The sequence below is a fragment of the Peromyscus eremicus genome, chromosome 1 (assembly GCF_949786415.1).
Source record: "Peromyscus eremicus chromosome 1, PerEre_H2_v1, whole genome shotgun sequence".
In the NCBI taxonomy this organism is placed as follows: Eukaryota; Metazoa; Chordata; class Mammalia; order Rodentia; family Cricetidae; genus Peromyscus; species Peromyscus eremicus.
Window position 1 is genome coordinate 27,412,986 of NC_081416.1, and position 15,633 is coordinate 27,428,618.

At 41.9% G+C, this 15,633-nt stretch overlaps 1 long non-coding RNA gene across 1 annotated transcript; it reads right to left on the bottom strand.

The window, feature by feature from the left end:
• Positions 1-310: 310 nt before the first annotated feature.
• Positions 311-11,210, bottom strand: LOC131907675 (uncharacterized). The gene is made up of 3 exons (XR_009378501.1): positions 11,081-11,210; positions 10,243-10,383; positions 311-374 (listed from the first exon to the last, which is right to left on the bottom strand). It is a non-coding gene; the product is annotated as an uncharacterized LOC131907675 (long non-coding RNA).
• Between the last annotated feature and the right edge of the window lie 4,423 nt (positions 11,211-15,633).

A 15,633-nucleotide genomic window follows, 5' to 3' on the forward strand; every position in this document is an offset into this window, starting at 1 on the left:
TGACTCTCCACCTCACCTTAGAGTAGTTCACTGCTTCCTTTTAAAGGTAGACTGCCCTGGGTTAGTAAAACTATCCCAGAAAAAAAAAGGTCACTTTTGGTAGGACTGCTAATGCCAGTGCCTTTCATGTGGTGGGGAACTATTGAAGAGGGACTGGTCCGGCAGAACTCAGGTAATCTCATTTAACACGTCTTCACTAACACTAGTCCTCTGTCCCACACCAACATAGTTTGATACCCTTCTGAAGCTGGACTAAAGACTAGATAGACCTCTTTCTGTCTATATACCCCAACCTGCCTATTCTTAGAGGATTTACCTTAGATCTGCTGTACATTTCTTTCTTGTCCCAACTCAAGAACTTCAGAGCCAGCTCTCTGAAATAAAATAATCAAAAATCATCTCCCAGTCTCTGGGGAAAGGTAGAACCCTCACTTAGACAAATACAAATGACGTAACCACATGGATGAACCTCCCTTCTAGAACCCTCCAACACTTGCTCAGTGGCTAGTGTGCTGCAGCATTCCAACACCTTCTTGCCTTCTGTTTTAGTGGAGTTGACACAATCTTTCTGCCTTATTGCACTACCCTGGACTCTGGTTAAAACAACCTTAAGTCAAAGTCTTCCTTGTCTAGGGATAAAGAGATATGGAGAGTTTAATACATTAACATCTATTTTACTTTCCTGAATATATGTTAAAACCTTAGTTTAAATCCCATAATAACTATCTAGAGGTCAGTGTATCCTGCTTACAACTTCAGCCAATGGAACAGCAGTAACTATTTCTCTAATGAACTTTCCTCCTGCCCCAAACCTGTACCTAATAATGTTACCCTGCTCATCTCCTCTATAGCCAATGCCGGCTCAAGACAAATAGCTTCATGTTTTTCTCCATCAAATTTTTATTATAAAAGATGTGCTTGCTGGGAGTGGTGGCGCACGCCTTTAATCCCAGCAGTTGGGAGGCGGATCTCTGTGAGTTTGAGGCTAGCCTGGTCTACAGAGTAAGTTCCAGGACAGGCTCCAGAACTCCACAGAGAAACCCCGTCTTAAACAAACAAACAAACAAACAAAAGGATGTGCTTAGCTTAGGACCTAGCAGATGTTTTTCTAACTGTTACAATAGCTTTGATACTACAAGTTAAAGAAACTTATCATGAAATCTGGTCCTTTTCCTGGCTTGCATCTATAACAGTTCAACAAATCCTTTTATCTGGAGACCCCTTAGTCTCAGGCATATTTCTTTTACACATGTTTAAGTCTACCCAGAGTACAATTTTTTTGATACCCCTTCATCACAGGCCTCCTCTTCTTGAAACTCTGACCAGTGCCCAGCCTGTTCTCAGCAGGCCAAGAGATGTTTCAGTCTGGGCCACATTTCCCAGCTTCTCTTGTGCAACTTAACTAACAGCCTGAGCAAAGTACTTGAATTCCTTTTTCATGAGCAGACAAACCGGAGAACAGATTAAAAAATACATTCTGCCACACAAAGGTGCACTCTTCTTTTATTTCTTTTTATCTAAAATTCTCCTTACCCAGAGTTAAATTCACTGTATATACACAAACAATTCCATTCCTGAGTTCTTATAGCCTGGTCAAAATAAATAATTTCTGCCTTAGAAAGACAATATATGAAAGAGAGGTTCTCATCCTGGCTGTACCATTAACCTGCCTAGTATTAGGAAAGCTATTACCTTGCTCTGAGCATGTCTCTCTAACAGAGTAATGAAGATGTGGCATGAGAACACAGCGTTTCCATCTCTTATTCTTGTATCTCACTAATTGCCAGGTTAAATTAAACTGACTCGCGCTATGAGATGGGCCAAAGCCAAGCTTCTCTGAGGAGGATATTTACACAACTATGGGTCCCCCGTTGCTATACTGATCATTTTCTGTGTTTAAACTTTGCAGATATAGAGTTACAGACAACACACTTTATTGCAACAGTTTGCAAACATAAGGGAAAAAAAACATGATCCCATTAGTAACTAACATTTGTAATAATCCCACTGGCATGTACGTTATTGCTATAGTAACTCTAAAACAAGAATATTTTTAATTGTAGTGGGATGATATATAGTATACGGGAACTGATTAAGAGAAATAAAAAATTGGAAATGAATCATTTTAATGATATACCTAAATACATACCCATCTCTTAAACTTGGGGTTTTCGTGACTTATGTAACAAAAAAAAGAGAGAAACACCCCAAGCCCTACTCTCCTCCTGCAGTATGTACAGTGCTGGCTCCACTAGAGTTCCTTCAGGGCTCACCCCCTCACTAATTTGTGTTCTGTTGTGCAAGAAAGGACAGTTATGAGAAGCCAGCAGGAGAGCCTAGACCGCGAGACAAGGAGAGGCGAAATTTGGTTTGCGAGTTGAGTAGAAGTGGAAGCAAATTCAGACCAGCCATGAGGATTATTTTAAAAGGGGCAAAGAGAAGGTCAGATATGAGGTCTGCTACACATTAGAAACATGCTTAGATCAGTGTGCTGGCTGGCACGTGCTGGTGATTCCAGCACTCGAGAAGCAGAGGTACAAAGAGAATGAGTCTGAAGCCAGCCTAGGATATATAGCAAGATCCCATCTGAAAAGAGGAGGGAACAAGGATGAGGGAGACAGTTCAACCAGTAAAGTGTTTGTGGTACAAATAAGAGAACCTGAGTTGGATCCTCAGCCCACATAAAAAGGGTATGGTGGTGCATACTTGAAACAAGGACTAGGGAGGTAGAGACAGGTGAAGCTTACTGACCACCCAGCCTACCCTACATGGTGAGCCGCAGGTCCCAGTGAGCGGTTCTGTATCAATTTAAAAAAAAAAAAAAAGACTCCAAAGGAACCACACCCAAGGTTGACCTCTGGTCTCCACATAAACACATACACATGTGTGAACACCTACACCTACACACACACACACACACACACACACACACACACACACACACAACAAACAAACAAATAAATAAATAGTAAATAAATAAATGAAATAATCCTCATGGACCTACTGAAGTCAGGGCCTATATTGATGTCCGAGGTTCCTGTTACTGTTGATGGCCATGCAAATACCCAAGATCTGGGGCCCTGTTAGTTTCTGAGGGCCCTGATGCCACGGGAGCAGAGCTGATCTGAGTGGCCTGCACTGCCATATGGGTCAATGGTGACATCCAGAACCAGCTGCTGCTGAGAACTGAGTCTGGGTCCATGGTCCTACCACAGCTGGGTAGTTGAAGTGTTGAAGTCAGAGGCTTGTGTTGCCACCAAAGGTCACACAGAAGCCCGGGGTTAGGGCTGCAAACTGTGGCCTTGTTGGTGTCCAGGGGCCATGCGGCTGACAGAGCCATCCTGATCTAAGTGACCAGTGCTTCCACCTGGAGCCAGGATGTCGTCCAGGCCCAGCTGCTACCCAAGGGCCATCATGTCTCATTACATGGTCCAGCTGCAGCTGGGGTCTATGTCGATGTCTGTGGCCTGTGTCACCTCAGGGGCCATGGGAACTATGCGTGATAAAACGTCCATGTTGAGCCATTCCCGCCTTCACAGAAGAGCTGACCCCTAACCTCGGGAGAGATAGCCCCACCCATCATCACAGACAAGGGAAAACTGACTCTGATGGCATAGGCTTAGAGGAGCTGGCTCCACCCCCTCGCATGAGGCAGTCAGCCCCAGTGGCCTGGATTGACCAGCTCACCTACCACCCAAGCCCACAGCAGGGCCTTGAGTTGGCCCACCCTAACATCTACCCCATCTAGGACCTGCTGGAGCTCATGAAGGGATTGGTCCTATAAAAAGATTGGTCCTATAGAAAGATACCCACAGAATCTCCATGGCTCAAGGTGGCCAAGGGATATCCCAGAGGAGTTTTGGTGAGGATCCAGTGATGATGGTGTGCCAGAAAACAGAGGCTTTGAACCATACCGATGACTCGTTGCAATGAACATTTGCTAGCAAAGCTGAATGAACAAAAAAGTATATTATGTGATACACTACTCCTAATGCCACCAGGATGAATGAAGCCGTGTTGGAGAGGTGGGAAAGATGGAGAAGCGAAGAGATTTGGGGGGGGGGGGTGTTTTGCTTTGCTTTATTCTTGTTTTTGTTTGTTTGCTTGCTGTTTTGTTTTGATTTTTTTATTTTCTTTTAGGGGGATGCTCCAGGGGTTGGGGAAGCATATGGGGGGACTGGGAGGTAACTGTAATTGAGGTGCATGATATGAAATTCCCAAAGAATAAAGAAATTATATTTTTAAAAAATTTAGTAATCCTAAGAAAAAATAATTAAAATGTGAAAAATCCTAAGCACCACACTTCTGTTTTCTATCACTACATCAAATGTTTTAACACTGATGGACTGCTAGCTCATCTGTTCTCCTAGAGTGCTCTGCTGCCCTAAGAATCCCACTCTACAGGCATGAATAACTGTCTCCACTCGTCAAGCCCAGGAAGTGATAATAAAACGGCTGTTATTAACACTGTCTTTCCCATTAGTGGAATGAACGGCTTCTGGACATATACATTAGATAAAAACACTGAAAAGACTCTTTGTGTTTGCACAATGAACTAGAAGACTGAGCGAGAGCAGCACTCTGTGTTCTTTGGGATATACCCCAGGCTTTATTCAGGACAGAAAAAAAAAAATTCCTGATTCAGGAGACTCTTGCCTTGTGTATCTGACTCTAAAGTTAGTTGAACCCGAACATTTACAGTAAATTGATATTTGGTAAAGGTGCCAGGAATATACAATGAATATACAATGAAGATTATCTATGTTGGGACAAGTGGATATCACATGTAAAAGAATGAAAATAAACCCTTATGCTGTATATTCTGCCCAAATCAACTCTAAATGGATTAAGGGCTTAAACATAAGACCTAAGAAATACAGGGGCAAAGCTCTGTGACTCTGGTATAAACAATGCATTTGGAGATGTGTTTCAAAAGCATAAGAAACAAAAATAGAAATATGAGATTATGATAAACTAAAAAGCTTATGCACAGACAAGGAAAGAGTCAGAAGCATGGATACTACTAGTCTGTAGAAAAACTGGTGGTTTCTATACTGTCTATAAAAACTGGTAGTTTCTGTAGACTGGTATTTGTATATTTTATCCATCTTTGTACTTGTAGCAATGTAGTGAGTGGCCTTCAGTAAATAAATAAATACTGCTCTGAGTTGAAATTTAGACTCCTCTTTCTTAAAAAGGAGGAATAGGCCAGACGGTGGTGGCTCACACCTACTACAGAGTCAGAAGTTTGGATACTACAGAGTGGGAAGACATCACTGAAAATCTTGTATCTGATAAAGGGTTTGTATCCAAAACACATGAGGAAATCAAACAATAGCAAGAAAAGAAATAATCCAGCTTAGAAATGGGCTATGAACCTGATTAGACATTTCCCCCCACAGAATGCATACGAACGGCCAACAGGAGTTTAAAAAGGCTCTCAGCATCACTGGTCGCCAGAGCCACACTGAGATATCACCTTATACCTACCAGACGGCTTTGAAAAGGAGTGCAGAGAAAGGGAAATCTTGCATTCTAGAACACGATGTGATCAGCACTCTCACACTGGATACATATCCAAAGGAGATAGCATCCATGTGTTGAAGAGTTATGAAAGGACTAAGAAGCTGGTCTTTCTGGAAGCACTAATGCTTCCCTGCAGATAGCCCGACAGATAACTAAAAACTGAATAAAACTTTGTCATTCCTGCCTTCAGTTTGTATCTGTCTCCTTTACCTTAAGTTTCAGAACCCTGCTGATCTGTGCACATAATCATACTAATCACTTAAGGTACATTAACATTAAGTTGGTTATCTTCTTCCCATAAGACTAACAGCATCGAAAAAGAGTGACCAAGGCATTGTTGGCAAATTCCCAAATGTCAACTTTTACAATGTCCTTCTCCCGATCCCAGGGTTATATCCTAGAAGTCTTCCAACATGGCCCAAAACCTTACAGGAACATCAGACAAAGCCTTGCAAACAGACCATCGCTTCCCTTGTGATGAGACTGCCCCCTTAGAGCAGAAGTAATTGTGTCATGGTAGTGAGTGTCTCCCTGATCCCCTGGATCACAGGCCTCTTAGATAAATGTCTTATGAAGCAGAGTGAGATTACCATCCACACCCCCAGACGCAGCAAGGTCCTTTACATTAGACTCTGTGCAGCCAGAACTGAGACAAAGGCCAACCCTCCCATAATCTGACCAAGACTGCTTGACTGTGCATACTTCTGGCCTTCCTCCCTCTCATATGTAACCTTGGAGTGCGACACTAGGGCTGAAGCACTCAGTCCCTGGTGTCTTCCCAGTACAAATTTATTTCAAATCTGTTTCCTGCCATTCTCCATTACTTTTTCCATTTGATTTCTGGGCCAAGAGGCTGGACTTAATTTGTTGGGACTCCCTGAGGTCAAGTCTTCCATAGTCTGTGATTCCAGTGACAAAATCTGCTCTCCAATTGTCACCACATCACCACTACTATTCACAATAGCCAAGATAAAATATCAACATAAGGATCTATCTACAGACAAATGGCTATAAAAAGAATGGTGTGTGTGTGTGTGTGTGTGTGTGTGTGTGTGTGTGTGTGTGTGTGTGTGTGTGATGGAATGTGATGGAATGCTAGACTGCCTTTTAGGTGTGACAATACTTATGAGATTAGAGGACACCATCCTACTTAGTAAAATAATCCAGGCATAGAAAAACATGCACTACCTGATCTCACTTACATGTGGAGTATTTCAAAGGCAAATCCATAGAAGCAGGGCATACAATGCTGGATCCTAAGAGTTGTTAAATGGAGTGTAGTCTGGGTAAATAATGGTCAAAGGACATAAATTTTCAGTGCCATAGGAGGAACAATTTCAATAGACATGTTGGATGACATGGAGATTACAGCTAGCAGTGTGTTATAGCCTGAAATTGCTGATTAGGTTTAGGTATTCTCACTATTTAAAAATGATTAATCTATGAGGTAGTCAATATGTTAATTGAATTCCTTCAGCAATTTCACAGTGTACATATGTTTTAGTATGCTACATAGGCACAGCAAGATGACTCTGGGCAAAGACCTCCCAGCTCTAGTGACCTGTGTTTGACTTTCAGAATTCATGTAAAGGAAAAAGAGACCCAATTCCACAAAGTTGTCCTCTGACCTCCACATATGCACCATGACACATACATCATACACATGAATACATCCACATATCATACCCACACACACTAGTAATATAAATATACTATACAGTATCATCTACATTTTTCAGAATTACAAGTGAAATATGAATAAAATAAATATTTTAGCAATAATGCGTGGTGAATCTAGCTTCCAGGTTATCACATATTTTTTTTACATGACCTTCTATATCAAGTTTGATTAGAGACTTGAAACCAAAGATCTGACTATTTGGGAGCCATCTTACTACCTGTCAGTATGTGGCAGAGTTTGGTCAGAAACCTACCACAATAATATACTAGGCAAGTGTGAGCAGGATCTTTACAACCCTCACCGGCTTCTAGCCACTGACATTTAGCCACAAGACCTTAATGGCTGCGCTTGAGCAAATTAGTTTGGATCCCTTCACAGCAGCTTCCCTAGGCATTCCACTTGGGATTCAAACAGTCTTAAGGATCTCCACAACTGCAACATTCCACAGATCTACAATTCAGCTAATCCATGTGCAGAGGCTTCTTCCCAAGCCTAGAAACAGTTGCATAATAATGAAAGACCTCCACATCTTTCAGTCTTCATTTTGATGTTGATCATTTCTATCAATAGCAGATATGGAAACTGGCCAAATTTTTCCAAAGTCACAGTCCCCATTTCAAAGGTTCTATTAAGCAGTGTTGGCATAATTGGTGTTAGTAACCAATGGAACTCAACACAAAGGCCCCCTAAAAAAGTGTAGTGGATTTGTTCTCTTGCCTCCTTGTCCAAAGAGGCTTCCCTTGAGCATGCCATGGAAGGGCTGTATTGTCTGAACAGGGGAGCTGCTCCACCCCCATCTGCCTTACTTGTCCAGAGAGAAAGGCTCTTAGTGTGGGCTCCTGCTGCTCTTTCTCATGGAGGATCCTTTCTCTTGCAGCAGGAGCTCTGCCACTGCAGAAGAAGACCAGCTGGAGACCAGCAAATGGGTTTTTAACTCTCTTTTGGTACCTGGCAGTGTCAGGTAGAGGTGCCCACATGAACTGCTAGTTTCCATGGCAACATGAAGCAGTTTAGACAAGCAATGTTAGCATTAACTAGCACTGTAACATGGGACAAACTATTTCTCTCTCTCTCTCTTTTTTTTTTTTTTCTTGTTTTTTCAAGACAAGAGTTTCTCTGTGTAGTCCTGGCTGTCCTGGAACTCTCTGTAAAGCAGACTGACCTCGAACTCATAAAGATCTGCCTGCCTCTGCTTCCCAAGTGCTGGGATTAAAGGTGTGAGACACTGCCACCATCGTCTTGCCTATTTCTCCTTCTTTTTCTTTTCTTTTTTTTTTGTTTTTGTTTTTGTTTTTAGAGACAGGGTTTCTCTGTGTAGCTTTGCACCTTTCCTGGAACTCACTTGGTAGCCCAGGCTGGCCTCGAACTCACAGAGATCCACCTGGCTCTGCCTCCCGAGTGCTGGAATTAAAGGTGTGCGTCACCAACGCCCGGCTTATTTCTCCTTCTTAAGAAGGAGAAGTCTAAATTCAACTCAGAGCAGTATTTATTCTACTGAGCATTTACTGCAGGTCAAGCACTACATTGCTACAAGTACAAAGATGGATAAAATAGACAAAATGTTTGTTTTTCTATAGACTGGGAGAAAAGGAAAGTTCCAAGAAACACAGACCTCTGAAAGTAATGTACCACTCTAAATACTGTCAATTTGTAAAACTCAGTCTTCATCAATTTCCATTACTAAACAGCAAATGTGAGAGAGGTTTTTCTTATCTGTCATCCCCTTATCTACTTAGAAATGATTTTTTCACAAGACAGATGTAGGCAGGCCTTTCTTTGCTGCCTGCCAGTTCCCAAATAACCTACACAGAGACGTAATATTAATTGTAAATGCTCAGCTGATAGCTCAGGCTTGTTACTAGCTACCTCTTACATTTTAAATTAACCTATATTTCTTATCTACCCTCTGCCATGTGGAATGGATTGTTACCTTGTTTTCTACATATCCTGCTCCCTCTGCATCTGCTAGTATCTCCCGAGACTCTGCCCTTCTTCCCAATGTCCTCGTAGTCTGGCTCTCCCACCCAATATCTTCCTGCCCAGCTAAGGGCTGGCCAGCTCAACTCTTTATTAACCAATGAGAGTAATACATATTTATAGTGTACAAAGATTATTCCACAGCTGACAGATTAGAATTCCACACCTGTCGCCTGGTCCAGACAGAGACAGCCACAGTTGACCTAATGCCTGTCACCTGGTCCAGACAGAGGTGACCACAGCTGACCCAATGACTGTTACCTAGGAAACTTGATCTTCACAGGAGGACAACTTTTGTTCACCTTCCAACTCTCATCAACCTGCCACAGCTTTACGCCACCTACCCTGTGAGCAGTCATAATCCCCTAATTTCTTTGCATAACCCAAAATGCTATTAAAGCCTGGTTTAACATGAATGGTTCCTATGTTTGGGCACATAATGAAATCTGTTATTTTTTTTCCTGTTAATCGGGCTATTTTAAATTTCTTTCATAGACTAAAATTATCAAAACTTACTGTGGGATGTTCTATATGTTAAATGTGTTGCTCTGATTGGTTAATAAATAAAACACTGATTGGCCAGTAGCCAGGCAGGAAGTATAGGCAGCACTAACGGAGAGGAGAATTCTGAGAAGTGGGAAGGCTAAGTCAGAGAGACGCTGCCAGCTGCCACCATGAGTACCAACATGTAAGACACTGGTAAGCCACGAGCCATGTGGCAAGGTATATATTTATAGAAATGGGTTAATTTAAGATATAAGAACAGCTAGCTAGAAGCCTGAGCCATTAGGCCAAACAGTATAAATAATATAAGTGTGTGTTTATTTTATAAGTGGGCTACAGGACTGCGGGGCCTTGGTGGGAGCTGCAGAGAAACTCTTCAGCTACAAAACTTCAGAGGGAAATGAGAAAAGGTAGCCTCTTCCCAACAGGTGTATACAGAAAAGGGTGATATGCATAGCCAAGGTAATTCAGACAAAAGGTAAAAAGCAGAGATCCAACCATCAGAACTAGACCTTAACTGCAACATGTTGATCTGTGAAATTCACTGTTTTTACCACACACACTGTCTTCCCACGGGACTCCTTCACCTTTCTCAGCTTAGATTTAATTGATGTGGCGTGGGCAAGGAAAGGCTCGCTAAAACACACAAGTCAGTAATGGGAACTCCCAAGGGTCTCACTTCCTCTGAACAGCACCTGCAAAGCAAGAACATCAAGTGTTAATTATGCTTATAACCATGATCATCACAAAAATATGTACACAAGCCCACTATTTCCATAATGCCAGTGCTCCCCAGGTTAAGTTGTGGGTTTTATATAACCCACAAATAAATAACAGATTTTTCAAGGCTCTTGTGGTTTGAGGAACATGGAGAGTAAAAGCAAAGAAAGCGTAGTTTATCTAGTTTTCTGTGATGATATATTAAGATTAGAGTCACGATGTCAAACCTAATTTCTTAACTCACATGGGTCAAACTTTCCAAAAGCAATCCAGCCTTTCTCCTCAAAACAATGGAAAACTATTGGTCCACAGTTCATATGTTTCCACTAATTTGGCTAGTTGTCTCTGTACTTTTTCCAGTCATGGTCTTGATATCTCTTGCTCATAGAATCCCTCCTCTTTCTCATCAATTGGACTCCAGGAGCATGAGAGACCTTGCCTTGGAGGAGGTGGGAATGAAAGGTGGGTTGTGGGGAAGGCTAGGGGGTGGGAGGAGGGAGGACAGGGGAATCTGTGGTTGATATATAAAATGAATAGAAAATCTATTAATAAAAAAATTTTAAAAAAACAATGGAAAACTTCTTTGAACTCACTGCCAAAGTACCTACTACAAGCCCAAATTCTGCAAGACACACTTTCTGAGACACACTTCCTCTCCTCCCCACATTTCACCATGGTATCCATTCTCTTCCTCACTTCAGTTTGGGAATAATTGTGCTCTTGGTGTCTGTCCCATAAAGGCACTAGCAGAGTGAATGAGTAAATGGATTCCAGGACCAGCTCTGCCACTCAGTAACACTAAGTCCTTGAATAAATAAACCACTTCCTTTCTCTGTGCTTCATTTCTCACCTGAAAATAGAAGAGCAGATATGACTAGAGACAGTCATAAATAGCGTGCAAGCATAAAATTCTCCTTATTTTTATGAGTACTTCAATGTTTCTTTTATGTGTGCTCATTTGTTCTCAGCAATGACACAACTAAATAGGAATCAATCCAGAAAACTTAACCCAATCTAGTCCTTCTGTTATTTCAGGTTTAAAATGTCATCTCCAAGTGTCTCTTCTGTGAGATACGAGGGAGTACAGCTGTCCCATTTTGTCTCTTCCATGTTCTCTCAGCTGCAGCTCTCTACACCTAGCACACAGAGATTCCAGAGCAGAAGCAAGAGTTAGTCATATCTCGTGTAGATGGTAGAAAGAAGTGATGCTGTTCATTGTCTATCATAAGGGTCACAGATAACACACCCATAGTGGAAGGCAGGTGGAGAAGAGAAAAGCATTATACATTTTTTATTCAATGTATTATTTGACACTGGAGCCCAGTGACCCACAGAAAACCATTGTTATGCTTTGATTTAAAGAACAAACAGCCAATGTAGCAATGTGGTTGTACAGAAACACATGACCTTATGCAATAGACTGGAAGGAGGCATCAGAAGAAGGCATCTTAAGGGCGCCTGCTAGCTTCCCTTTGCCCTGTGCGTCATTCCTTCTTCCCGGTGCCCAGGATCCTTTCTGGAATGTGGGACTCGTGACCTACGAGTCAGACAAATTAGCTCAGAGAATTTATTTGCAACAGGGAAGTGGGGGAGGTTCGGACAACAGCTGTAGGTTTCATGACAATCCAGTTCTGGTTTCTATATTTGTCTAAGAGGAGAGAGAAGCAGGAGAAAAACAAGGGTTTCTGGTATTTTGTTGAAGATTTTTGTTTCTGTTGTTCTTCAAGGATATTGGTCTGTAATTTTTTTCTATTGTTTTTCTGATCTGTTTCATTTCTTTCTTCTCTAAACTTTACTGTTCCCTTCTTTCTGTTAGTTTTGGACTCCTTTTGCCTTTTTTTCCCTTGAGCTGTAAAGTTAGGGTTTTTTTATATTTTAGTATAGACACTTATTACTATAAAATTCCCTCTCAGAACTATTTCTGTCAGTCCTATCCATTATGGTCTGTTGTGTATTAATTTTTGTCTTTAGAATTTTTAAGTTTCTCTTCTAACTTGAATCACTCAGGAGTATATTACTTGCTTCCATATATTTGCAAATTTTTCACTTCCTCCCTGTTACTAAGTTCTGGGTATCTGCTTTTGTGACAGGAAAAGATGTTTGTAATATTTTCCTTTCCTTAAGTTGGTTAAAACTTGTTTTGCAATGTAACATATGATAGGTTCTGGAGGATATTCTGCGTGTGCCTGAGAAGAGTGTGCATTCTACTGGACAGACTGTTCCGTGTGTGTCTGTTAACTGTATACTGACTAAAGTACACTTCAAGTACTGTGGTTACTTTTAACACTTTTGTCTTTTGACTTTAGTGGTAGAGTCTAAAGAACTGCAGTATCAGGATACTGTGAACATTACTGCATCCTTACCTCTGTTCATGATTTTCATATTCTCGTGTGTTTTCCTACCACTAACTCATGTACTGTCATCTGAAAGGAGGGATCCCTTTAGTAGTTTTTGTAAGATGTGTCTAGCGATGATTAAAAAAAAAAAAAAAAAAAAAAAAAAAAAACTCAAACTTTGTCTAGGGAAGTTTTTAAACTTTCGTTTCTTGAGTGGTTTTTTATTTTTTTCAACTTTTTAATAAATTATCCTGCCCTGTGAAGTAGGAAATTATGATAGCAAGTAGAGGAGAAAACATGACCAACTCCTGGCAGGATCAAGCAGAGAAGGGGCAAGAGACAGGACAACACTTGAGCCCATTTCATCCTACAAGGCTGCAACTCTTAAGTCTGCATGACTTCCTGATAGTCCATTAAGTTATCAGCCCATAAATGGACCAAGCTGCTCGTGAGTTCCGAGCCATCATGATGTAGTAATCTCCAAAAGGCCTCTGTCTCTGATCATGGCTATGTTAGGGACTGGGCCTTCAATACACAAGCTGTGGGCGATATTTAAATGCAGCGAGATAAGATGGCGACTAACCATCAGGAAGTCCACCACTGTGACCAGAGCAGGGCACACCCACTCCTTCCCATCCTCCTGCAGAAAAGGACTGAACTCTGTCTTTTCTCAGTTGTGCAAGGCTGGTCTGGCTGTGAGGGGACGAAATGGCAACCTCTTTTCTCTGTCCCAGGAGACAGAGCACTCTTGATTATTCCAGGCTTATCATGAGGTAAAACAAACCAGTTCACAGAGACACCCTGAAATGTGCACAGTGAAACACCTTATAATTTCTTCCGTCCCCTGTGGAAGAGCGATGTTAGTTTTCTCGTTGTTCTCAATCTACAGTGACACCAGCTGTACAGGGCTCACTCTCCTCTTCCCTTTACTCCTAGCTGTCCCAGGGGACCAGGTTCTCCAGGCATTCAGGCAAGATAGAAGTTCATGCTGCAAAGCATACCGTGCATACCAAAACATACCATGCATACCAAAGCATGCATACCATGCTGCCATGTGCGCTCTGTAACCTCCCAGACCACCCAATAACTCACAAGAGTCACAGGCTGAGGTCATCGTCTCCATACAGAGCTAAGCCAGGTGGGAAAGTAATTAATGTTGGTAATATAAAACGTTCTTTTCCATAGCTGTTTCTGGTCTATACCTTTCTAGGGTGGCTCTACTTCTTAGCTGAATTCTGGATTCCTTTTCAAGGTATATTTGTGCTAATATCATTATTTGATTTTTTCATTTTTTGAGACAAGGTCTCACTCTGTTAAGTAGGATGGTCTGGTACCCAATATATGTACCCTATGTGGCCCAGACTGACTTTGAACTCATGGCAATCTTTCTGCCTTAGTCTTCTGAGTACTAGGAATACAGACATGAGCCACCAAACCTGGTATGATCCTTGTATTGTGGACAAATGAGAGGTTGGTCTTCCAACACTGCCATCTTACTGCCACAATAACAACAAGCACCAAATAATAATAATAATAATAATAACGAAAAAGGACTGGCCATTGTAAGTTGTCAATGTTGGCTCCCCCCACCCCACCCCCAAGTGGTTACCTGGGAATTGTCAGTGTCTGAAACACAAGGAAAATGTGACAAGTTGTAAAAAGCTTTGTCATGAATCCAGGGTGTCTAAAAGGAACTTTTGCTGAGTCTTTCAAAATATTAAGGGAAGAGGGAAACGGGCTTGATAAAAGAAGATAGCAATGGAGGGGCTATAAGATAATGCTTGAATGGCCTGGGAGGGGTAAGTAGGGGAGGGAGAGAGAGAGGGAGGGAGGGAGGAAGAAGAGAGAAGATGAGGAAGAGAGGGAAGGAGGGAAGGAAGGAGGGACCAAAAGAGGGAAAGACCAAGAGAAGAAGAGAGGAAGAATAATTAGGAGAATCCCATAGAATAAGAAATGGCAAGATTTTGATGGGTAAATAAGAATAATGACCAAAGTGGCATGTGGACTTTAGACCTACAAACACATCACACTGGTAGAAGTTTGACCTTAAGAATGCTGTTTTTGAAAGAAGGCTTGAGAGAGTAAGTGCCAGCATGTGTATGTGAGGGGGGAAGGGATGGTGTCTGTGCATTCACAGAGGCCAAAAGAAGGTGTCCAGTGTCCTGTCTATCACTCTCCACCTATTCCCACGAGGCAGGGTCTCTCCCTCCACCTGAGTCTGTGGTTTTTCAGGGATGCTAGAAGCTATCATGTCCCAGCAATCCTACTCTCTATGCCTCCCCTAGAGCTAGGGTTACAGGTATTCACAGGACCGTGTCTGCCTTGTTACCTGAGTGCTGGGCTCCGAACTCTGGTCCTCGTGATTGTACAGAAAGTGCTCTTAGCCACCAAGTCATCTTCCCAGCCCCAAAGAATGCCTTCTTAGGACAAATATTTACTGAGTTAATCATCCCAAAGTTGAGCAAAGGTGGGGTATTTTTATAGAAAAACAAACCCAACGTTTTTAACCAACCACATAAAAACACAGATTTAAAATAAGCAAAGGTGTAGTGGGTAGCTGTTCTAGATTTGACCTGGAAGTACTACCCCCATTGAGGCTTCCAGTAACTGTCACACCTACAAGGTGGAGCTGAGAGAGGAGTCCTTAAGACCCAAGATCCAGATGTACCTCTCTCTTGGTTCCTGGATCCTGGACACTGGAGGTAGACTGAGCAGAGTTCTCCAGAGAACACCGCTGGACTAAGCTACACCTCTCCAGGACCCTGTAACCTATTCCTTTACTTGTAAGTTACCCCACAAAATAAACCTCCCTTTTAACTACATGGAGTTGCCTTAATACTTCCACCAATACAAAGGAATTATCTGCTGATAAATGTTAGAAAAGAAATT